Genomic DNA, 27,302 nt, shown 5'->3' on the forward strand with positions numbered 1-27,302 from the left:
TGTCAACTACTTGGTGATGCATTAGTTTCATGGCACAGAAAAAAGCAAACTTTCGTTGCATTATCCACCACCGAAGCTGAATATATAATTGTAGGAAGTTATGCTACTCATTAGTTTGGATTATGTATCAACTACGTGATTATGATCTTTTATATGAAGAGGTTTCTATTATATGTGACAATATTACTGTTATTAGTCTCTCTAAATATACAATTCATCATTTGAAAGTTAGACATATTAATATTAAACATCATTTTATTAGATATTATGTTGAAAATAGTGATGTTGTACTAAAATTCATTGATTTAGAAAATCAGCTTGCCGATATCTTTACAAAACCTCTTTTAGAAGAAAGATTTTGCTTTCTTCGATTAAGTCTTGGCATTACTAGTTTAACTATATAGCCTATTTTATATTTTAAAAATAAAGATTCTTTACTTCTATTTTCCTTGTGTAAGTATATTTATTTCCTTATGTGTAAAATTGTTGTGTGTGTTTTAAGATTTAAACCCCTTATTAACCACACCTCTTTAATTTTCTCTATCTGATGCATCAATTACTTCTTATTGATTTACCATTTACATCTCTTGAATCGATTCAAAGAATCTACTTCTCACCTTCCTCTTTCTCTCTTATTAAAACCTCCTTCTCTCTCTATTCTGACAATGCCTACTACAAGATCTGTGGCTTCTCTTCCTTAATCTCCAACTAACTTATACAAAAAATCCTCCATAAACATCCTTGACCTCTCTTTAGATTCTTCTAATGGAGAATCCCATGTTTCCACAGAAAAGGTCTCTAAAAATTGAGATTTTGGTGACAAAGGCTCTTCTTGCAAGGTATCCCGTTCAGAACCCCATGGATCTTTCACTCAAGAAGACATGCAAAAATTCTAGGGAGTTGAACTAAAAGAGAAGTTTGAAAAATTCAAAGGTTATTCTGTTATCTATGGGATAGTGATCAATTGAAGCTGCTAAAGAAATGTCATTACCCGGTAAGTGTTATTTTTAAATCCCAAAACTTAAAAATCTTTCTTAAGGTCTATGGTCTTGAGGTTTTTAAAGATCTAGTTCATTTGTTCTATGCAAATCTTCATTTCTCTAAAGATAGTGGAGAACTTGAAACCCTTGTGTTGGGTTCTCGGATTGTGTTAAATGACTTTTTATTCGCTACAGTGTTTGATATCAACTTTGCTGGTGGTATTCTGTATATGAATGGTACTTTGCCCGATAAGTTTGAAGTCTTTTTTGATGGGGCTAAAAAGCCGCAGTTTCTGAATCTCTTGCTAAATCATCTGATTTTAGTCCTTTGTCTATATTCTTTAGAAACAAAATTCTTACACACATGATTGATACCATTGTTGTTCATCGAAAAGTTCCCTTAGCAGTATATATACTAGGTATTTGCTTGTGTTGTACTATCTTATCAAGGAATATCACTTAAATTAGAGCATGTGGTTTCACGAGTACATGCTTGAGAGTGCCTAGTACTCTTAACTCTTTAACCAGTTTACCCTATGGAGCTCTTATCCCTCATATCCTTCAATACTTCATGATTGATCTCTCTGACTTTCCTATTGTGGATATAGAAAGCAATTATGACTCTCATGCCTTTAAAAGCATGGGATATGTGTTAGTTGACTTCCAATAGTGCAAAAAGGACTCAATCAAGGCTTGATCTGCTAAAACTAAGCAAGAAAAGGCCTCACCTTACTCTGCAATAATTATTCTTTAAAAGGTTGAAACTCTACATGAGTGGTGATGGAGGATGGGATGTGTTATTTATATGAATCAGTGGGTAAGATGTTCCAGATTACGAAGGAAACAGGAACTGATGTGGCCAAGCTCAGGTTAGCAATGGACAACTTGAAAGGTAAAGGAGTTCATGCTGTGAACAAGTTGATTCAACAAGTCGACTCCACGAAGGATAGAGCCATCTCCTCCCAGAATGAGCTTGTTGTTACCTTCCAGACATCCTACTAAAACTTTTCAAGGTGTGTGCAAAAGTCCTGAATCTATTTTTCTTTGTGCGCGGATATTTCTTAAATTTTGTTTCAATATCTTTAATGATTTACTTTTTTCGTAAGATATATTCATTAATTTGTTTGGTTTATTTTATCCTGTAGTAATTACAGAGTTACAAATTTCTGTATAATAATTTATCCTATCTGTACTATAATGTATATCTAATTCTAGATTTTCAATGTTATTTATTATCTTGTGTTGTTCTTCTCGTAGTGAGTTTTTTAAATTATATAAACTATCACATGTACTTCTTTCTAAATTTTCTAAGGTTTTTTCTATCCATATTAATTTTTCTTTTAGATTTTCCATTATTTTCCTAATTCGGTTTCTATAATTAATTTCATTATTTAGATTTTCTTGATTTTCTCTAGTTTTTCTAATATATTCTAACATCTCTTAATCTGTATAATATCCTTCTGGGTAAATTTCTTCGTATAACTGTTCTAGCCAATTTATGGTTTCAATTTCATAGTCTATTACTTTTTCTAAAATTATTTTCTTAATATCTATTATTTCTATATCTTTAAGTATATATAAGATTAAAACTTTAAGATAATCTAGGCGATCTATCTTTTAAAATTGGTTTTATTATAATATTTTGTAGTTGTTTGTTTTAGCCTTAGTAGTTCTTGCATATGTTTATTAAGGAATTCTATGTATTTTATATCTTTGTTTTCCATGTATTTTTCTATATTTATTTTTATCTGTTTTTCTAGAAACTGTATGTTCCTTATATCTTTTTCTAAAAATTCTATGTAATTTATCATGGTAAGTATTTGTAAGAGTAATTAGGTAGGTATGGTATATAATTTACTCTAGTCATGTAATATTCACCAAATGCTTTTTCTAATATGATTTTTCTTATATCTGCTACTTTTATATCTCTAATTGTATACAAAATAAGTATTTTAAATTTATCTACCATCACATCAGATAAATAATTATTCATTTTCATAAAATTGCTTTTTTCAAAATATTTCTTTCAACCATGTACATAACAAAATATGGTCATCTTAGCTTACTATATACTAGATTATTCTTAAATAACATGTTCTTCGGTCACTATTAACATGGTAATCCGGATACTTTTTCCCTTAAACAGCGCCTCTACTCTGGTTACTCCCCGCCACGGCTTCTTGCCTCATTGGTTTCACCTTTATGATGGCATAGTTCTTAGGGATCTTTCTCCGTTTCCACTTTGTTAATAAACTTCTTAACATATTATTCTTCGAATAATTCTACTATAAAGTAACTAATATGAATTTATTTTATCATATCATGATTGTTGGGAATTATGAATTTAGCTATTCATAATCATAAATAAATATACCTGTTCGGGTAGTTTTGATATTTCTGAAGTTTGTTCCTCCATAGCTTTTTCCATTGAAATATGTCTATTTAATTAACTGAGTAAAATATTTGTTGTGGAATGGAGAGAGTATTTGCTTCAACGCATGAAGGCTTGCCTTGCAATGCCTTCGGCTTTCTTTATTTATAGAACGAAAGAAACAACTTTACATCTTTACATTAATGCAAAAAAAACAAAAGCTACTAAAAAGTCAAAAAGACTATTCCCTAGATACCTAAAAAAGAAGAGATCGAACGAGATTCTGCAACAACTATATTATTCCATGTATAAATATAGTATAGTAGCGTAGTTTATTTATTGTACAACTTCACTTGAGCAAAAACTCTAGTTACTTCTTATTCTTACACAATTCATTGTAATACATTGTAGTGAAAAAAAAGAGAAGAGGCTAGAACTATACAAGTATAGACTGCTACCATTCTCATAAAGCTATTCCATACGGCTTGTGAGAAAAACTTTGTTATCATTCAAGTTGTTCTAAGGGAACCTCTTGTAACCCAAGGGGTTTCAAGGGGACTGGAAGTAGACACCACAAGGATGGTCCAAACCAGATAAAGTCTATCATGTTATTTACATTATTTATGCTACTTACTTTCTGTTTTATTATATTTCTAGAACTAACATTGATGTGCAGGGAAGTCGACTAACTGGTCATTGTTGTCGACTTAAGGTTTAAATTATCTATTCACCCCCTCTTGATTATCAACATTATCTTTTAACCTATTGTTATTTAAATTTTAAAAAAAAAAAGTATGCCAAATATGCCAATTTAAATCTAATTTATCCTCAAATTTTATGTTGGCACTCTCTTAGTCATGTTCTATTTTAATTTTCAACTTCATTTTATATGTATCACTAGAGGGATATGACCCGTATTAGCACGAGCCTGATATGAAGGATATTTTGTGTTCCGACTCTGCGCTCTACGATACAAATAAAATTTTTTAGAGAAAAAATGTATACACTACATTGACAAGAGAATTCTAAGGACTTTGTGCTGCATGAGAAACCAAGCATATATACTACATTGGCAAGGGCAATTTTAGGTCCCTGTTTTGTAGTTCCAGATTCTTCTGAATGTGGTTTCCTATTAATTCCCCTTCATCTTGTTATACCCAAGTTTGCGGTAATTAAAAAGTCTCATTATTCATGGTCCATAAAAGTGACAGCAAACACAAAAGACTCACCGCCGAGAGTAGACTTCAAGGAGGAATATCCATGAAGACATATTTATCAACCATAGTCACTACACTATAAAACGTCATTTAATATCCAAAAAAATATAATTCAGGCACCCAAACAATGGTCCATTACAACATTATGCTTACTGGTATATACATATATTACAGAACTAAGAAAACCAAATAGACAATCTCAACATTGTTATAAATTTCAAAATCTATTATGGAAGGTCTAAACAAACCTTAGATCCTAAATGGACAAAAACATTATAGGCACACTCCTCAATGCGTGAATATTAAAAGCACATTAGCTGAGAAGACATATAATCTATGAAGAGGAAACAATTCATCCAATATAGATGTTTCTTGAATTCCCACTGAATTGCTTGTCCATCTCCTCCTCCATGTTGGAGGCTCTGTCATCACCTTCAAATTGGAGGAATTTCACTTTGAACCAAGGATAACGAATTATCTTTCACCTACTTACTTACTTGAGCTTTTGTTCACTTGGCATTGGAAGCTCGAAGCGCTCACCCGACTTCTTCAACTGTCTCCAATAATTTATTCTCCACATCGGCTCTTTTCTAGAGGCAAAACTTGGTTAACTTCAATTCCAAAAAGAGAAAGTAGAGCACAACAACAATCTATCGTTAACCAACATCATAATCAAATCAATGAAATCAGCGTAGCTAATACCAAAAATACCAACAACAATTTGCGAGGCAAAGCAAGAGAGATCATCAATAGCTAAAAGTAATTTTTAAAAATCTTTATTCATCCAAAAAATTAAATAATCCTATTCTTCTACTGTAAAAAGGGAAAAAATCAGTAATTTTTATTTTATTTTTTTATCAAATCTATAGTCTGATTAGAAAACAAAGGCTTCAAGTTTTTGAGCTATCAAATATGTACCCAAAAGTGAGAAAATAAAAGGAAAACTAACAGATTCTCCTAAAGCAAACAATACTAAGTAGAATAGTCACCCAAAACTGATAGTTTTATCCTAACAAATAGAGGAAATAACATTACCCAACATGAAATGATAAAAAATAAGGTCTAATTAAGTAGAGATTTTTAGAATTAACTAAAAATGAGGGAATAAAAATCTCAAATTATGATCAAATATGTAAATAAAAAAGGATCGTCTTTTGAAAATGGATAATTAAAAATGAAAAAATTAAAGAGAACTTAAGAAGAATAAGATGCTTAAAAATTGACAAAAGATTTAGGCAAAAACATAAGACAAACATACCTATCTGGAGTGTTTTCTTGGAAGAAGTAGAAGACCCATAGAGTAAAGTGAAATATTCAAGATTTATGATAAAATTCAATAAATTCAAAGCTGTAACAATAAAGCTTTCATAAATTAGATGTAACGACCCGCCAGGTCATTTTTTTGTATTTCTATGTATTTTAACTGATTAGAGCCTTCCTATAGATGCCCCAAGTCATTTGTGACTTGCTGGAGCTGATAGTTCAATTATCGGGTAATTCATTTGATTTTTAGAGTCAATTACTTGTTTTGAAGTCTTTACTAGTAAGAATTGGCTATTGGGAAAAAACTTTAGTTTAACAACCTCATATGCTAATGTTGATAGTTCCATCAACTCTAAAATATCGATTTTAGGCTAGGGGACCTTTTGTTCGGGTCCTATGGCTTTCAAAATTATATCGGGCTATTGGCCAAAAATTGGTAAAAATGGCCCACAGGTGTGGGGCCCAAATTTCATTGAGATGACCTCGGATGAAAATTTCTACCACGTTATTGAATTTAAAATATCAAATTTGATAGGATAGCATAGTTCTTTTGCGTATACGAGATTCTAAACGAATCTTGAGGGGTCAGTGGAGACTTTAAAAACTTTCAATTCTCAGCTAGTATATCCACTAAATCAGCTATTTGGGTTCTTTAGTGGCCCGGGCTTGACCAACGAGCCGCTTTAGCGGTAGTCTGGCTGCTAAAATGCATGCTACTTTAGCGGCAACTTGTTCCCTTTAGCAGCATGCCAGGAACCAAGATAGTACCGCTTTAGCAGTACTTGACCGCTTTAGCGGTGACCACTTAAGTGGCATCTAAAGGGCATTAAATGCCCCATTAGCTTGATTTTCTCTCATTTTTCTTACAATTCTCAAGATTGAAACCCCTAGAGAGTGTAAAAAATTAGGAGAAATATTATCAGGATATTTTGAGGTATTGCTGAGCTTGAATTTCTCGTTTCTTCTTCAAAATCTGGGTAAGTTTCTATTAAATTCATGGTTAATTTCTCAATTTATTTCTAAAATCTCTAAATTCTTGTTGAGTAGATTAAGGCATCATTTGGGCTCAAAATTTACTCATTCTTGATGGTAATTATTCCTTGAGCATAGGATGTATTGATAGTTTTGAAAGTGCAATTCCACAAGCGAGCTCTACTTGAGATTTTTATGTAATTTTAGTCCTGAAGCATAAAAATGCAATATGTATATCGTGTTTTCGTATTTATAAGTATATTGTCTTTTTGATAGCATGACATTATGCAAAAGCTTCTCGAAAGGGGAAATCATTGATTTAGCAGATTTCATCAGGCTTTCTTCGACGTCCAGGTAGGCTAGATTTAACTTTCTAATGGATTTGGACAAATTATAGTATATTTATTATAATGTGCTAGATGTGGGTTGAAAATCAGGACTTGGAGTTACATTTAGCACGAATTGGATTTTTATCTAATTAAGGAATAGTAAATTAGGCATAATTAACTTAGCTTCTCATTCTCTAGGTAGAATTGCTATCTTAGGACTAAAATGTGGCTTATTTAAAATACAGTAATGAATTTGATACCTCAGTCTAGTTCAGGGTAGAATTTTTCTTAGAATAGATTTTGGGTATTAAAAGTGGGCCCTTTCAGCCCACCTTAGGCCAAGACTACCATTAACGCCTTGTAGATTTTATAGGCTGTTACATAATCTAAATTCATATTTTAGAACTTGAAGAGGTTTACATGTATGATGATTTCTTCTAGATTGATACTTATGATGTGATATTAGTTTCGGTTTGAGTCCAGTGATTTATTATATTAAGACCGATTCGATTCTGGCAATATTAATGCTATGAGTTTTGGTTCTAGCCCAGCATTGAGATGTTTTTAACGATAGTTATGGAGTTGGTTCGAGTCTGATTTTTGCAATATGAAAGATTCTATGTTTATGATTTTGAGATGTAGTTATTGAGCATAATTCTAGTTATTAATTTTTTTTATTGCATCCTCAGGTCTTTTGGAGGCCCACGTTGGATTATTTACTTTATTGCACTTTATATATTATGGGTCCTAATTATGTTGAAATAGTCATGCTTTATTTATTATTATTATTATCATCATCATCATTTCAATTATTTATTTACAGTATTTGGAGCATTATTTCAGGTATGCCCTCTTACCTTGACTTATCTTAATTATCTTGCATTTTATGATATTTATATTATAATTTAGCTCATTCGGTCGATATTGCCTATTGAGTGCCCATGGCTTTCATAGTCGTACTACACTTTTGTACCTCTTTGGTGTAGATTCGAGTACTAGTGGTCATCGTTGATGTCGAGACTTGTGTTGGTCAGAGTTTGGAGACAAGGTGAGCACTCGGAGCTGGAGTTGAATTTTTCTCCTTCTTTTATTTTTGCTAGTATTTCCATTTTTAGACTATTGTATAATGAGTTGATAGTACTTGTATTCTTTTAGATTAGATTCTCTTATACCGACACTACTAGATCATGGTCTTTTAGATTAGATTCTCTTATACCGACACTACTAGATCATGGGATATTGTTATTTATTTTATTTATCTTTTGTTTTGTTATTATTTCATGATTTGTTGCTTGTAATCCTTTTACTTGCATATTTTTGGTAATTATGCCATTTTTCACCAAATTATCTCAATGTTTATAGCTCCGAGCTACAATTTGGCTTACCTACTAGTGGAACAAAATAGACACCATCATGAACCAGAATTTGGGTCTTGACAAATTGGTATCAAAGCGTTAGGTTCACTAGTAATGTTGCTACAAAAGCAAGGGTCTAGTAGAGTCCCGTGAATTGAAACGATGATGTTAATTTCTTATTTTTGGGATGATATAGCACATATTTAGAAGATCTTCACTTCCTTCACTTATTTCATGCTAAGAGCCTAAATTGATTTCTAAGGATTCCGTTGGCTTCACTTTTTTACAGATGGCTAGAAGGCGGCTACTGCTTCAAGGAATGAGGACCCTGAGTTTGTACTGTGGATTATACTGGGGTTTGTAGATGACCTATAGGTCGAGGACATCCAAGATATTTAGACCCAACTAGCCATCAGGACAGGGAGCACTCCAGAACTTATTCCCACACCTGCACCAGAGATTTCTCCACCTCAACTAGTGTTGGGATAAGGACCATCCCAGGCTCCACTGGGGCTTATTTATTCATCACTACTTAGGGATTGGATTGTTTTAGATCATAGGTTTAGTTGGTGGTGTACTGTTTGATGGTGCACAATCTGTGGACTAGAGTGGTATTGAGGCAAAAGTACAGCCTGTAGCTGCAACTCCCAGGGTTGAGATTCCTCCAGCACTGATAGTTGCTCAGCCAGTATTCTCCTAACTTGATATATCTATTGAAGAGTATAAGATGTTGGGTAGACTTTTGAGATTGACTCCGCCTAGGTTTTATGGTACACCAGGCAAGGATGCTTATGAGTTGGTTGCTTGTAAGGATAGACTCCATAATTTGGGCCTAGTTGAGACTTATGATGTGGAATACACTACCTTTAAGTTAGATTTTTTAGCTTAACATTGGTGGAGAGGTTATCTTGATTCCAGGCTAACTAGATCTCCCCATTTGACATGGATTTAGTTTTCTGTGGTCTTTCTAGAGAAGTATATGCCTTGCAGCCTTATATATTATTTGAGAGACTAGTTCTTAAGATTGTAGCAGGGCTCTGCTCCATGCATGTTGTGGAGTATGAGTCTCAATTTCACGAGTTAGATAGGCATACCATATCTATCTTGTGGACCAAGAATGAGCAGGTTTGATACTTTGTTTGAGGATTAAGGATTCCTCTCTATATGTCTATATAGAGTTTAGTTGATGCTGGTAGATCTTTTGTTGAGGTTTCTAATAATGCTCAGATTATGGAGAAGATGCATCACAAGGACCAAGGAGGCAATGATAAGATGCCACTATATCAGGGCATTTTTACTGGTAGACAGAGTAGATCATAGTTTAGATGCAGTGGTACTCAAGGTAGGTACCCAATGTGTCAGCCTTATGAATATCAAGGTCAGTCTAGTAGGCCTATACATGCCGCACTTTAACTTATAATTAGAGGCTAATCTAGTTATAGTGATCATCTTGGCTAGAGTAGTGGTCAGCCTCCAAGGGGTTCATCTTTTAAGTATTCCAGACAAGGTGGTTATTCTGAGTCAGCTGGATCTTCTAGGTTTAGTACAACGTCTGGGGAATATTATGTTTGTAAGACCTACATTTGTTTCTCTAGAGAGTGTCCTAGGTGTTTTTTCCTATAACTAAGAGTGTCCCACCGATTAGGGCATTACTATTCCCAACTAGAGGTGGTATAAATGGTCATCGGAGTGGTCCCCAAGGTGCTTGTGGAGGACCATAGCTGAAAGACCTGAGGCAGAGTCTTTAGATGTTGTATTATAGGTTTGATTTTAGTGTGCCATCTACCAAATTTTGCTTTATTTGATTTGGGATCTATGTATTCTTATACATGCTTATTATGCATCATGGTTAGAGTTATCTCAGGATTTTTTATTTGTTCTTTATGTGTAACTACTCCCGTGGGTAATTCATTAGTAGTAGATTGGGTTTATAGATCATGTGTTATGAAAGTTTAAGAGTTTGATACTCAGGATGATCTTATTATGTTAGATATGGTGGATTTTGATGTGATTCTGGGCATGGATTGGTTATCCCCTATCATGTGGTCTTCAATTGTTTTGCCAAAACCATTACTTCAGCTGTGCCCAGCATACCCCCGGTTGTGTAGCATGGATCTATTAGCTGCAAGCCAATGAGGATTATTTCTTATGTTTGGTCTAGGAGAGTTATATCGAGGGGTTTCAAGTCTTATCTTGCTTATATTTGTGATGTTAGTATGGAGAGTCCCTCGCTTGACTCTGTATATATTGTTTGTAAGTTTCCTAATGTTTTTTTTACTGATCTACATGGTCTTCCTCCTGAGCGTGATATTAAGTTTAATGTTGATCTTAAGCTGGGCACCCGACCTATATGCACCTATCATATGGCTCTTTTCGAGCTTAAGGAGCTGAATTTTTAGCCTCAAGATCTTCTTAGTAAGGTTTCATTAGACTGAGTGTGTCGCCCTGTGGAGCTCCTATCCTATTTGTTAAGAAGAAGGATGGTTCCTTAAGTATGTGTATTTATTATAGGTAGCTTAATAAGGCGCGGTGAAAAATAGGTATCCTATGTCTTGCATTGATGTTTTATTTGACCAGCTTCAGGGAACAATGGTGTTCTCTGAGGTGACTTGAGGTATGGTTACCATTAGTTGAGGATTTGGGATGAGGACATCCCAAAGACTTCTATCAGGACTCATTATGGTCATTATGAGTTCCTAGTGATGTGTTTGGGTTAACCAATGCCCAAGCCATATTTATGGATTTGATGAATTGCGTGTTCAGACCCTACTTTGAGTCCTTCGTGATGGTGTTCATCGACAACATTCTTATGTATTCTAGGACTAGGGACGAGCATATGCAATATTTAAGGGTTGTGCTCCAAACTTTGAAAGATCATAGGCTTTTTGCCAAGTTCTTAAAGTGTGAGTTCTGGCTCCACTCGGTGATATTTCTATGACATATTATGTCTAAGGATGGAATTATGATAGTCCCAATGAAGATTGAGGCTATTCATTATTGGTCCAGGTCTACATCTCTGTTTGAGATTTGCAACTTAATTGGTTTAGCCGGTTACTACAGACGATTTGTTGAGGGTTTTGCTATTATTGCAGTTTCGATGACCAGATTGAATCGGAAGGTGGTTTTTTTCTAGTGGTCTGAGGAGTGTAAGTCAAGCTTACTAGAGCTTAAGGGATTTCTCGCTTGTCTCTTCCAATTAAGGTTGAGGGATTTATTGTATATTGTGATGCTTTCAGTGTTGGTTTGGGTTGTGTGTTGATACATAAAGGTTGAGTTATTGATTGCTTATGCATCGTTCAGTTAAGGGTGCACGAGCACAACTACCCTAATTTATGATTTGGAGTTGGCAGCAATAATTTACGTGCTTAAGTTGGAAGCGTTATCTTTATGGTGTGCATCATGAGATCTACACCTATCATCAGTCTCAATATCTTATGATCCAAGAAGAGCTTAATTCTAGGCATCCCAGATGGATGGAGTTGCTTAAGGATTATGACATTTCTATTCTATACCATATGGGCAAGGAAAATATGGTTGTGGATGCCTTGAGTTGGAAGGCGGTGAGTATGGGTAGTTTCGCTTTTATTCTATTTCTCAGAGGTCATTGGTGTGGGACATCAAGTCCTTAGCTAACTTAATGGTGTGATATGATATTTTAGACCCCAAGAGGATTCTTGCTAGTGTTGAGGTGAGGTCTACCTTGTTTGAGTAGATTAGGAGTCGCCAGTTCGAGGATATTAGACTTTGCATTTTCCATGATCAAGTTCTGAGTGGCGAGCCCAGGTGGGATGCTATAGATTCTGAGGGTTTTCTGAGATGTAATGGCCGTATTTATGTTGCGAGGGTAGGTGACTTGATTCAATTGATATTGCGTGAGGCTTACAACTCCATATCACTCTTATACAACTATAATGTATAAGGATTATGAGGCAATACTATTGGTGAAGTGGTATGAAGATAGATATGGCGTACTTTGTATCTCATTGCCTTTGTTATCAGCAGGTGAGGGCTGAGTATCAGAGACCCGTGGCTTTATTTAGGGATTTCCCAATCTAGAGTGGAAGTGGGAGAAGATGGCCATGGATTTTATTTATGGTTTGCCTCGTACCTTTCATGGTTCCTATGGTATTTGGGTTATTTAGATTGGTTGACCAAATCAATATATTTCATTCCTATTTAGATGTCCTTCAGTGCTGAGAGATTAGCCCGTATATATGTTCGTGAGATAATCTGTTTGAATAGAGTGCTTATATCTATCATCTCAAACTGGGGTTTTGTGTCCACTTCTAATTTCTAAAGATCTTTTCAGAAGGAGTTTGGTACTCAAGTATCTCTTAGCACAACTTTTCACCCTCAGACCAGCGGTCAATCAGAGTAAACGATTCAGATTGTTGAGGATATGCTCCAAGCCTGTGTTATAGATTTTGGAGGTCAATGGGAGCAATACTTAGCTTTGACAGAGTTCGCATATAATAATAGCTATCATTCGAGTATTGAGAGTTCAGGCATTATATGGTAGGCATTGTCGTTCTTTATTAGTTAATTCGAGACCTCCGAGATTAGGCCCTATGGTACTGACTTTCTTCAGGAGTTGTTGGATAGAGTCAGGGTGGTTCAGGATAGGTTGGGGAAAATCAGAGTAGGTAGAAGGACTATGCAAATCGTTGACTTCATGCCTTGAGATTTAGAGTTGGATATCGAGTATTTCTCCAAGTGTCGCCTATGAGGGTATGGTGAGATTTGGGAGGAAAGGCAAGCTTAACAGCCCCAGATAGATTAGAACTTTTGAGATCCTTCGCACAGTTGTAGAGGTAGAAAATGAGTTAACCTTACCCCTAGATCTTGTAGTTGTTCATCTAGTTTTCCATGTTTCTATGTTGCGGTGGTATATTCCCAATATGTCTCACCTGCTTTGGTGGGACTCAATTCAGTTGGATGAGAGATTGACCTTCGTGGAGGAGCCTATGTTCATATTGGCTAGGGATGTCTGGCGATTCTTCTCTAGAGACATTGCAGGAGTTAAGGTTTAGTGGATACACTGCCCAGTAGAGGAGGCTTCTTAGGAGATTAAGAGCGAGATGCAGGGCAAACATCCTAACTTGTTCAAGCCTTTAGGTACATCCTAACCCTTTACTTTCGCGGACGAAAGTTCTTTTAGTAGTGGATATTGTAGTGACCCTCCAGGTGTTATACATTTAGACATACTTTAGCTATTTAGAGATTTCTTATTGCTTCCCTAAGTTTTTTGTGACTTGCTGGAGCTGACAGTTCAGTTATCAGGCAGTTCATTTAGTTTTTAGAGCCAATTATCTGTTTTGAAGTCTTTGCTGATAAGAATTGGCTATCGGGAAAAAATCAGCTTAACAAGCTTATATGTCAATCTGATAGTTCCATCAGCTCTGAAACACCAATTTTAGGCTAAGGGGATCTTTGTTTCAGGTCCCAAAGCTTTTGGACTCATCTCGGCCTATTGACCATAAATTAGTAAAATGGCCCACGGGTATGAGGCATACATTTCGCCAAAATAACCTCGGATGAAAATTTTGACCGCACCATTGAGTCTAGAATGTTGAATTTAGTAGTGTAGCATAGTTCTTTTGCGTATATGGGATTCCAAACGAATCCTGAGGAATCGATGGAGACTTAGAAAAATTATAAGTCTCAACTTGTGCATCTGCTAAAGCGGCCCTTTGGGAGCTTTAGCAGAGGCCGCTTTAGCGGAAGTCTGGCCATTAAAGCGGATGGCGCTTTAGCGGCATGCCAGTCCCCAAGAGAGTAGCACTTTAGTGATTATCGCTTAAGACCGATTAAATGCCCATTAGCCTAATTTTCTCTTATTTTTCTCATAATTCTCCAGCGTGAAAACCCTAGAGAGTGTGGAAAATTGAGAGAAACATTATTTGTAGATTTTTGGGTGTTTGTGAGCTCGGATTTCTCGTTTATTCATCACAATCTTGGTAAGTTTCCATTAAAATCTTGGTTAATTTTTGAATTTATTCCCCTATTCCTAGATTCGTGTTGAGTGGATTAAGGCATCATTTGAGCTCTAAATTTACCCATTCTTGAGGGTAAATGTTCCTTGAGCATAGAGGGACGTGTTGGCGATTTTAAAAGTGTGATTTCACAAGAAGTCTCCACATGATATTTTTACATAATTTTGAATGCAAAGAAGAAAAATACAATATGGATGTTGTTGTTCTCGTATTGATGAGTAGATTATCTTTTAGATATCATGACATTGTGCGGAAGCTTCTCAATAGGAGAAATCCTTGATTTAGTGAATTTCACCAGGGGCTTTACCTTTCTCATAGATTGGCTAAATTGTAGTATATTTATGATAATGTGCTAGATGTGGATTGAAAATTAGAACTTGGATTTACATTTAGCATAAATTGGATTATTTAGCCGATTAATAAATCGTAAATTAGGCATAATTTACCTAGCTACTCATTCTAGGTAGAATTATTATCTTATCACTAAAATGAGGATTATTTAATATTTAATATTGAATTAGATACCTTATCCTAGTTCGGGATAGAATTTATCGTAGAATGAATTTAGGGGATTAGCAATGTGCCTCTCCGACCACCTTTGGCATGGACTACCATTAGCTCTTTGTAGAATTTATAGGCATGTTACAACATCTAAATTTGTATTTTGGAACTTAAAGAGGTTTGGACATATGATTTTTATTCTAGATTGTACTTGAGAGATGATATTAGTTTCAGTTTGAGTCCGATGATTTATGATATTAAGACCGATTCGATTTAGCAATGTTCATGCTATGAATTTAGGTTTAAATCTGGAATTGGGAGGTTATTTATGACAGTTATGGAATTGGTGTTTTAGGTGTGAAAGTTTTCATGGTTATGATTTTGAGATGCATTTACTTAGTATAATTTTGGATATTACTTCTCTTAATTGCACCCTCTGAAATTATGAGGATCCGCATTGGGTTATTTACTTTATTGCACTTTCTGATTTATGGGAGCCAGTTATGTAGAGATAATCATGTTTTCTTTACTATTATTATTATTATTAGCATCGTCATTTGGGTTATTTATTTACAGTATTTAAAGCATTATTCTAGGTTCACCGTCTTACCTTGGCTTAGTTTATTTATCCCGCATTTTATTATATTTTTGTTGCAATTTAGCTAAGCCAGTCAATGATGCCTACTGAGCACCCGTAGCTTTGGTACTAATACTACATTTTTGTACCTTTTTGGTGCAGATTCGAGTACTAGTGACCGCGCTGATATAGAGACTTGTGCTAATCAAAGTTCGGAGACAGGGTGAACTCTTGGAGCCGGACTTGACCTTTTCTACTTCTTTTATTTTTGTGAGTCTTTTCATTTTTGGAACTATTGTATAATGACTTGATAAAACTTGCATTCTTTTGTATTAGAGGCTATTGTACTGACACCACTAGGTTGTGGAATATTGTTATTTCTCTTATTATTGCTTGTAACACTTTTAGTTGCATATTTTCGACAATTATGCTATTTTCCACCAAATTAGCCCATTTCTTATAGCTCTGAGCTACAGTTTGACTTACCTACTGGTGAGATAAAGTAGGTGCCATCATGACCCGAAAATTAAATCATGACATCACATAAAGAAGATATATGTCAAATGGAATAAATATTGGCAAGATACTTATTTGAACATATCTACACGTGGATATATAAAAACGAATATCCAATTACTCCATAATTATAAATATATCCTTGGTCCTATCATTTTACTGTACAATTTATATTGCATTTTGTACAATCTTATGATGCAGTATTTTTTTAAAAAAATTGAATGGGCCTAAAAAGGCTTTTTATTAATAAAAGAAGATATTTACAAGAAACCAAACCCAATTTGGAAAGGCCCAAATTGAATTTGGCAATAAAATAAAAGACAAATAAATAAATAAAATTTGAAAAAAATTGGGGAAGTAAGCTATGAATATTCTAGAGCAAGCTGGTGTTCTTCATCTTCTTCTCCGATACTTTAATTTACGGCTGCTTCGATGATCGAAAGGTGTATAAATCAACTAATAATCTTAGATAACCAAGTCAAATGTGCTCAAAAGTAGAGTCTGGATGGTATTATTTTGGACATTTACAACCGTCTCACAAATGCCATGAGATCAAACCATATGAAGATTTCTTCAACTCTTCTTAGAACAGATCTGGTTAGTTGGTCCTCAGGTATGAGTTACTTGTACTACCATCCCTTCGATTACCTACAATCTATGTGACCTTTAAACGTCGTATGTTTTGGCCCTTGGAAAATTCCTGAGCTTTGAGCTCATTGTCCTGGAAATGACTCACCATACGAGTCATATGGTTTGGGTATGGTCAAGGGATCTCGGTTTAGAAGTCCAGAGAATGGTGGTTGGGTTTTTGTTGTGGATACGATTTGGTGGGTATGGGTCATTAGGTGTGGTGACGGGTTGGTCTTTCATTTAGTCAGTATCTTTGTTACTTGACTTGGCTTTGAGTACAAGTGGCTCACTAAGAGCTACAAGGATATGGTATGAGTGGTAAGGTTTTTTTGTATGTTGTCCACTGTCTTGGGTACGACTTGACCATACTAGTCGTATGGTCTGGTCACGAGTTGGGGCAATAGAGTCGTATGGTGGACAATGTGTGGATGTCCAACTTTTTGTTCTGAGTATGACTGGACCAGTCATATGATGCGATGATGAATTGGAGGGTCAACTCGTACCCAACTACAGAATATTTACAGTTTTAAGTTAGGGGTATTCTGGGCATTTCCCCTCTTAACTCCTTTTGACCTCGTGACATAAAAACTATTTGGGACCTCATTGACCTATTATTCTAAATCAAACACTCTTAAAATCTCTTAAAATATCTCTCAAGATTAGGGTTCAAGAAGCTAGGGTTTTCAAGGCAATCAATTAGGAGCTTTCAAGGGCGAATCTCTCTGCCTTCCTTGGTGATTAAGGCATATTACTCCTTCCTCATTGTTAGTTCAACTAAAACATGTTTTAATGGATGGTTTTCATGATAATATTATGGTATTATTTGGGTTTTGAAATATATGTTGGGGTTTTTGGTTGTTTATGATTTGTTAATGCTTTCCCATGTTTTACTTATGATTTTCATGTTATATTTATGTTTCTGAACATGTGATTATGGGGATGGTTAATTGATACTTGGTTTTGAAAATTATATGCCCTAACATGTTTGTTAAATTGCCAAAGAGAGTGATTTGTCACATAGTTTGACTAATCTTGACACCTTTGCATAGCATTAATGGTAATGGAACCTACATTGGTATGGATGATTTTAAATGGCTTGGAAATTCCTTGATGTCCATGGTTTTGGTTTAATTGAAAATCTTGTGGGGTACATGGAAATCCCCTAAGTGTTAGCTAATGACATTGATTGGAAGTTATAGTCGATATGACGATTTCACTTTATAATGCCTTGATAATGGACTTCTTGAATCAGTGGTTTGGTTATGTGCTAAATATTTTAGTTGGGCAATAATAGTGGGTTGTCATAGCTAACAGCGAAGGTATGAGTTTGATGGACGGACACTCGGAACACATATTTGCCGACATGAGGGTTGGTCTTGGTGACCAAATGCTTATGGGGTACACGGGAATCCCCCAAGTCTGTACTCGCATATATGTATTATGGATGGTGAAGGGTACATGGGAATGTCTGGACCCTATTATATCTCCAATTTGTGCCACTACACGTAGTGGGTAACACTGGACCCATATAGCCTATGGATAGATTTATGACGATAAACCTACACAACTTAGGTTAAAGTTTTAAATACGTGCTAAACCCTGTTCCCATTCCTGAAATGCTATATATGTATGTATGTGATTGCATATGGTTATATACTTTGATTTTAAATAATGGTACTATTTTATCTTTATTCTTGAGTACATGCTAGCATTCACCTGCTAACCGTCTTTGGGCACTGTATCCCTATGCGATGCAGGAACCAGCCATACTACTTCTTCTACTCAGTGACTTGGATTCAGGGATAGTTCATGTCATACTGAAGTGGTCAACTTACATACTCCGAAAGATTCTTTTCATGTTATGGACTTCTTTTTCGACTCTTTGTTATTTCTTGGACTTTGGTTTTGGATATGGTTGAGAGAATGTCCTGATCGAATATTCTTGGATATGGTTAGAGGCTTTGTGTGACTACTACGGACATGGGCAATGTCAGTATTGGTGTCAACCTTGGCATTGGTATTGGTATTGGGGTTGACATCGGTTGAATAATTAATTACATATTTGATTGGTCATGGTTATGAATTCCTTAAAAGTCTTTGAATTAATTTTGTTTTATCTTGTTCTATGTTTGGTATTTATCCGACACAGGGTACAAAGCAGTTATGGTGTGGTATTGGGGGTTGTCTTCAGTCTCGATGACTTTAGATGCCCGACATAACTAGTCTCCAGTTCGGGTCATGTCAGATTGGTATCAGAGCTCTAGGTTCATGGTCACTTGGGAGTCCACAAAGCCATGTCGAGTAGAGTCTCTTTTAAGAGTGTGTAACGTGCCACATTCATAAGGAAGAGACTATAAGGTATTTAGGAATGTTTCTCTTTCTTGTGTTCTATTTTCAAGATGTAGAGTCTAAGGTCCATAATTCTCCTCTAATTCCTATTTGTTAGCTTTCAGATCATGCCTCCTCGATGATCTGAAGCTCATGGAAACTTCTCTGTCCTACCTGAGGACAATGTTGATAGGACCTATTCTACATATAGGATCTAGACCCGATCTAGGGGTCCAGTTCCTGATTGCCCTTCTGGAGTTCCACTGGCCCTTTCCCATCCTTCTTAAACTTAGGATGATGTGATGAATGCTAAGTTTCTTCAGTGTATCCATATGTTGGCTCAGTTGGTAGCTTCTCAGGCTGAGCGTGGTGCTTTTGTTACTCCATATTTTAAGGCCACAAGTGTTGGCCAATTCATGAGGTTGAGCCCTCCGACCTTTACTGGTGTTAAGGTGGAGGAGGATCCTTAAGGTTTTCTAGATGAGATAGAAAAGATCTTTTACGTTATGGATGCCACTAATGTAGAAGTCATGGAGTTTGTCGCCTACTAGCTGAAAGATATGGAGAACCAGTGATATGAGGAATGAGAGTAGTCAAGGGGTGGCGATGCTGAGTCAGCTTTGTGGGAGGATTTCTCTAATGCCTTCCTGGACCGCTTCTTTTCTCAAGAGTTAAGAGAGCAAAGACAAAAGAATTTTAAATCTGAAGCAAGGCACGATGTCAGTCAAAGAGTATGCCTTGAAGTTTCACCACTTGGCTTGGCATGCTCCGAAGTTAGTCTCTAGCATGAGGGCTAGAATGAGGAAGTTTGCTTTCGGGTTATCCCAAGACTTAATTTTTGAGAGTAAGGCTACTTTGTTGAATAAGGACATGGATATTTCTAGGTTGGTTGTGTACATGCAATAGGTAGAGAAAGAGAAGAAGAAGCAAACGGAGATTGGGAAGATGGGATTAAAGAAGTTTAGATTTTTTAAGCAGGGTGGTGGCCAGCAATAAAGTCGCAGGGATGGTGGAAAGTGGCCCAAGAAAAAGTAGGAAAATTCTGGGTCTAACTCGACGGCTAATGCTCTTTATCCAAAGTCGTCGGGTGATAGATGTTTTCAAGGTGGCGACAACTTTAGGGCCTAGGGTACACAATCTCAAGTTAGTGGGGTTCAATCAGCTCTATCATATCCTTCCTGCAGGTTTTATGGCAGATTGCATCGGGGTTTCTGTGATGAGGGAAGTAATAGGTGCTTCAACTGTGGTTAGACAGGGCATATGCTTAGAAACTGGCCTATTGGTAATGTTGCTTCTAGGGAAAACAAGGTTCCTGTTGCTTCATCTTTAGCTCTGACACCAAAGGATACACCATCTAGCTCCGACAGTGGTCAAAATCGTCTTTATTCTCTCACTACCCAATAGGCGTCTGAGGCATCACCTGATGCCGTGACTGGTATGTTGAAACTCTTCTCTTGTGATGTGTATTGTTTACTTGATTCAAGGTCCACTCTTTCTTATGTGACCCTACTTGTGGCTGTGTATTTGGATTTGGTCCCGAGTATGTTTTGAACCCTTTTTCTATTTCTACCCTAGTGGGTAACTTGTGGTAGCTAGAAGAGTGCATAGGGATTGTGTGGTATCTGTGGGTGCTCGGGAGACTCTGGTGGACCTGTTTGAATTAGATATGGTAGGTTTTGATGTCATATTGGTGATGGATTAGTTACACTCATGCTATGTTTCCTTAGACTATCGAACTCATAGGATTTTCTTTAAATTCCCTAGTGAGCTAGTTATTGAATGGGAGGGTGGTTCCCTAGATCCTAAGGGGAAGTTCATACTCGGAGATTAATCTCCAAATGGTGTCCCTTTTATCTGGTCTGGGTTAAAGATACTAACTCGGAGGGTCCTTCTTTGCATTCCGCCCCGCTGGTGATTGAATTTTTAAAGGTCTTCACTAATGAACTTCCTGGTGTTCCTCCGGATAGGGAGATTCAGTTCGGGATTGATCTGATTTCAGACACTCGTCCAATTTCTTTTCCCCAATATTGAATGGCTCTGGCTTAGTTGAAGGAGCTCAAGAATCACCTAAAGGATCTTTTAGACAAGGGTTTCATCCCTTCTAGTGAGTCTCCATGGGGTACAATGGTTTTATTTATGCATAAGAAGGATGGTTCCCTTAGGATGTGTATTGATTACCGACAATTGAATAAGGTGATGATAAAGAATAAGTACCCTCTTCCAAGGATAGATAAATTTGTTTGATCAGTTGCAGGGTACTATGTTTTTCTCTAAGATTGATCTTTGGTCAGGGTATCATCAGTTAAAGATTAAAGAGGTCTATATCCCTAAGATTACTGTTCATACCCGGTATGGGCATTTCGAGTTCCTGATTATGTCTTTTGGGTTGACTAATTCCCTGATGGCATTCATGGGTTTGATGAATAGGGTCTTCCACCAATTTCTAGATTTGTTCTTCATTATGTTCAAAGACGATATTCTAGTGTACTCTAAGAGCAAGGTGGATCTTGCTAATCACCTCCGTATAGTGTAACAGACCCTGAAAGAGCATCAGTTGTATGCCAAGTTTTTGAAATGTGAAATCTGGTTGAATACTGTCACTTTTTTGGCCCCTATCATCTCTACTGAGGGGATCATGATGGATCCAGAGAAGGTTGCAGTTGTTAAAAAGTGGTCTAGACCCATGAATCCAACCGATATTCAGAGCTTCTTAGGTTTAGCTGGTTACTACATGAGGTTTGTGGAGAGTTTCTTGACTATAGCTACCTCGTTGGCTAAGTTCGCTTAGAAGAAGGTAATGTTTTTATTGTCGGATGCTTGTGAGGATTGTTTTGAAAAGCTAAAGAATAAGCTAACTTTGGCTCCAGTCTTTACCTTGCCTGAAGGCACTGACGGTTTTGTGGTATATTGTGATACATCCTATGTTGGGCTTGGTTGTGTCATGATGCAACATAAAAAGGTGATAGCTTATGCCTCTAGACAGCTAAAGGCATATGAGAAAAATTATCCAACTCATGACTTGGAATTGTTAGCTGTGTTATTCGCGTTGAGAATCTACCGTCACTATTTGTATGCGTGCATGTGGATATCTTTTCTGATCATAAGAGCCTACAGTATGTGTTTAATCAGAAAGAGCTTAACCTCAGGCAAAGGAGATGGCTTTAGATTCTCAAGGATTATGATATGAGCCTTCACTACCATCTAGGTAAAGCTAATGTGGTTGCTGATGCTTTTAGCAGGTTATCCATGGAAACTCTAGATCATATGGATGAAGGAAAGTGGCAGTTGGGGAAAGATATTCACCATTTGTCTAACCTTGGAGTTTGTCTCTTAGACTTGAAGATGGTGGTGTGGTTGTGTAGGAAGTGGCGTATTTGTCTCTTGGTACTGAAGTAAAGGAGAAAAAAGGGTTACACGCTGTCTTGATGAGCATCAAAGGTGATGTAGGTGGGCAAAAGGTAATGGCCTTCGAGATTAGTGGTGATGGTAACTAGCGGTACCAAGGGAGATTATGTGTTCCTAATGTGGATGGTTTCGAGAAAAGAAATTGGCTGAGGTGCATGATTTGTGCTGTGTTGTTCATCCAGGTTTGATGAAAATGTACCATGACCTTAAGGAGACGTTAACATGAACCAAATCGAGACCATGTCGTAATGGGCACCTCGAGGGCTAGAAGGACCGGAGATCGCCTCATGTTCTAAGCTAACCATCATATCAATCCAAAAGTGTCAGAGTTTGTGTCAGATAAACTCCTAGCATATAACAAGATACAAAAAACAATATTAATAATAATAAATTAAGAAGTGTCTATCAGTCCATTAATGTCAACACGCTAGACCAACATACACATGTCCAAAGTCATCTACAAAGCCTATACAAATCCAAAATCAATAATGTGTCAGGACATGCTCCCGACAATAGCCAAAACCAAATCTAATATAAGTTTATGACATAAAGTAGAAAGATCATGAAATGTATGCCTTCTGAAGTATGTAATCTCACTACTTCAATGTCAACAGTTGAACCGCTTGAACACTTGGTCACTGTGCAGGAAGAGAAGAAGAAGCTCTGCCCCCTGTGTCGTGTGGGGACATAGCGTTCGAAGATGGTTAGCGGCTGGAGTGCTAGCATGTAGCTCAAGGATAAGGATAAAATAGTGTCGGTATTCACAACCCAGTCAAAATATCATATGCAACCATATCCATATACATAGGCATATATATAGATGTATAGATACATCAAGTGTCGGAAAAGGGAACAAGGCCTTAGCATGCAATTTGAAGCACCCAATCATGAAACATAAAGTGGAGGAATCTAACCTCCCACTCGCGTAGGTTAGAAAGTTTGAAATTCTCAATTATATCAAGAAAGAGGACTCTAACCTTAATCCATCTTATTGAGAAAGTGGACTATAACCATAAGCCAGTTTATTAGACAAGTGGACTATAACCACAAGCCGTTTTATTAGACAAGTGGACTCTAACCACATACCATCTTATTAAGAAAGTGGACTCTAACCACAAGCCATTGTGTCCATTACTAGTCGACATTGGGACTTTAACCTTTTGTCCATGCATTCACATCCACTCAGTTCAACATTGAAGGACTTTAACCCGCTTAGCCAACTCAAACCATCAAGACTACAATTCAACATCATACATGACTACAAGGTCTTTATGAACCAATTATCAAAAAATCACTATAATAGGCCAATGACTTAGTTTCAATCACCATTCAAGTCAAAGTATGGTCATCTAGACCTGTACCAACCCATTCATTCTTCATTAGAATTCTTACACCAAGCTTTAGTTCAAACACAATTCAATTTCATGTTTTGGAACTCAACACCCTTTTTGACCAAGCAAATAACCAAGGTTACCAATTAAATCTTTACATGGCCAACAAGTACTTTACAAAGTCATTTACCATTCATTCTTACTCATTAAGCCATTGCCTTAGTTCAAAACACTACTAACATGTGACTAGATATTTCTCTTACACATTTTCATAAACATCTTTAGGGCATACCTTTACCATGACCCAAACCAAAGTTAAAACCATCAAGATTAGGATTACTCATGACCCATTTGTTAGACCACAATAAACAAGCACCCACAAATGCAAACTATCACCAATAACATGTATAAACACAAGTTAAACCAGGAGTAAACATTATTCAACCATTCGCACAAAAACCCTGAATTTTTGGTTTTCGAACCACCATTTAAGAATCATAATCACACTATAAAACATATGATTTTGAGAAATAATAAGGAGGGGAGAGTCACATGCCTCATACAAGATAATTCATGGCAAAAACTAGATGTCTTTAGCCTCTAGATGAACACCTCTTCAAAGCTTAGCCTCTAATCTTGTTGAAGAAATTTAGAGAGTATTTTGGAGTGTTTTTGACCTTGTTAAGTCGAGAACGAAAGGCCAATAATGTTTTAAGTCGTGGGTCGCAAGGGTTTTGTTTTAGGGTAGGAAATGTATGGAATGCCCTCAGATTAAATGCTGGAACTTACTCGTAGGTGGGTATGACTTTCACACTTAAACCGTATGCTAGGGTATGAGTGGTACCTTATCTCATACCCTAAGCCTCACCATGGACCTCCAAACTGTCCAACATACTACCATGCTAGGCTAACTCGTACCCTAAGGTACGAGAAGTACCTAGAACTCATACCCTAGGCCGAATACACTAGGTCAAGCTCAAGACATCATACAACTTGTCAACTTACGACTAGTACCCTAACATACGACTAGGAAGAGGCCTAATCCTACCTTGAATAGAATGTTATCAATCTAAACTGATCATCATACGAAAGGGTGGGTACTATACTAACCTAGCATATGAGAGGTATGCTCAAACCGTACCCTACCCAGAATCTCAAACTCAGGAAATTCTCTAAGCATTCAAAGCCAAGGTGTTTCAATTCTCCCCCACTTGGATCATTCATTCATGAATGAGGAGTAAGGCAAGCACAAGAACGAGTCAACAGATCATTACACATCACCAACCTTTAACCAAGTTAGAAAACAAAGACATACAACAAACACAAGACGATCAATACATACCTTAAGTACGAGTTTTTGGAACGAAAAAAATGCAGATACTTGGACTTCATGTCCTCTTCCGCGTCCCTAGTAGCTGCCTCGTACTTTTAGTTTCTCTATAGAACCTTCACTGAAGCCACATCTTTCATTTGCAATCGGCGAAATTGTCGATCCAAGATCCTCATTGGGACCTTCTCATAGGACAAAGAGTCTAAAACACCAACATCCTCCATGGGAACAACTAACAAAGGATCCCCTATATATTTTTGCAACATGGACACATGGAATACCTGATGAATGAAGCTTAAACTAGAGGGAAACTACAACTCATAGGCAACATTACCAACCCTCTTTAAAATAAAATATGGACCAACATATGGGGGACTAAGCTTTCCCTTCTTACCAAACCACATCACTACCTTCATGGGAGATACCTTCAAGAATACCCTATTGCCAACACTAAACTCCAAATCCCTACATTTCACATCGGTATTGGATTTTTAATGACTTTGAGCAGATTTCAACCTCTCACGAATCACCATTACCTTTTCCAAGGCTTGGTGAACCAAATCAGGGCCAAACAACTTTCCCTCACCAACTTCATACCACCCAATTGAGGAGCGACATCTCCTACCATACAATGCCTTAAAAGTAGCCATACCAATGATAGAATGGTAACTTTTGTTATAGGAAAATTCAATCAAAGGAAAATGGGCGTACTAACTACCACCATAATCAATCACACATGCATGGAGCATATTTTCCAAAGTCTGAATGGTCCTCTGTACTTGTCCATCCTTCTGCAGGTGGAAAGCGGTATTAAGGCACACCATAGTTCTCAAACCTTTCTGAAATGACTTCCAAAAGTGAGATAAGATTGGAGTACCATGATCCAAAATGATGGAAATCGGAGTTCCATGCAACTTCACAATCTATGCAAGATATAACTTAGTTTGCTCACTTCTTGCCGGTGAGGACTAGTTATTCAGCAACTCAAGCCATCTCCTTTGCCTGAGATTCAACTCTTTTTGAGTAAACACTTACTAAAGGCTCTTATGATCAGAAAAGATGTCAATATGAACCCCATAGAGATAGCGATGCCAAATCTTTAACGAAAATACCATGGCTAACAACTCCAAGTCCTGAGTAGGGTAGTTTTTTTCATGAATTTTCAATTGCCTAGAAGCATAGGCCACCAGCCTACCATGTTGCATCAATACACAACCAAGCCCAACACAAGAAGCATCACAATACATTAAAAACCATCATTACCCTTGGGCAAGGTCAAAATTAGAGCTGAAGTCAATTTATTGTTCAACTTCTCAAAACTACCCTCATGCACATCCAACCACAAGAACTTGACCTTCTTATGGGTTAACGTAGTCAAAGGGGCAGCTATAGTTGAAAAACTTTCCACAAATGTCCTATAGTAACTAACTAGACCCAAGAAGCTCCAAATATTGGTTGGACTCGCAGGTCTAGGCTATTTCTTAACTATTGTAACCTTTTATGGATCCACCATGACCCTTTTACTAGAGACAACATGACCAAGAAAAGTCACAACCTTTAACCAAAACTCACACTTAGAGAGCTTGACATATAGACAATGATTTTCAAGGTTTGCAACACAACACAGAGGTGATCGACATGATCCGCCTCACTCTTAGAATAGACAAGGATGTCATCAATTAAGACAATGAGAAACAAGTCCAGGAATGGATGAAAGACCCTATTCGTCAAATCCATAAATGCCGCGGGCATTGTTTAACCCAAAAGACATAACTGGGAACTCATATTGTCCATACAGGGTCCTGAAGACAGTCTTAGGGATATCTACTTCCCTAATCTTAAGTTGACGATAACCCGACCTAAGATCAATCTTAGAGAAACACTTCATACCTTGAAGCTAATCAAACAAATCATCAATCCTAGGAAGAGGATACTTATTATTTATAGTCAGTTTGTTTAATGGCGATAATCAATACACATTCAAAGGGAACCATCCTTCTTACGCACAAATAATACAAGGGCACCCCAAGGAGACATACTAGAATGGATAAAACCTTTATCTACGAGGTCCTTCAGTTTCTCCTTAAGATCCTTCAACTCCATTGGAGCCATTCCATAAGGAGGGATAGTAATTCAACGAGTGTCCGAAATAAAATCAATCCCACAATCAATGCAACCAATCCATCCCAGAATAATATCAAAAT

At 36.7% G+C, this 27,302-nt stretch overlaps 1 long non-coding RNA gene across 1 annotated transcript; it reads right to left on the reverse strand.

The window, feature by feature from the left end:
- Positions 1-4,676: 4,676 nt before the first annotated feature.
- LOC124888506 lies at positions 4,677-6,025 on the reverse strand. The gene is made up of 2 exons (XR_007046868.1): positions 5,827-6,025; positions 4,677-5,158 (listed from the first exon to the last, which is right to left on the reverse strand). It is a non-coding gene; the product is annotated as an uncharacterized LOC124888506 (long non-coding RNA).
- Between the last annotated feature and the right edge of the window lie 21,277 nt (positions 6,026-27,302).

The sequence above is a fragment of the Capsicum annuum genome, chromosome 11 (assembly GCF_002878395.1).
Source record: "Capsicum annuum cultivar UCD-10X-F1 chromosome 11, UCD10Xv1.1, whole genome shotgun sequence".
Lineage (NCBI taxonomy): Eukaryota > Viridiplantae > Streptophyta > Magnoliopsida > Solanales > Solanaceae > Capsicum > Capsicum annuum.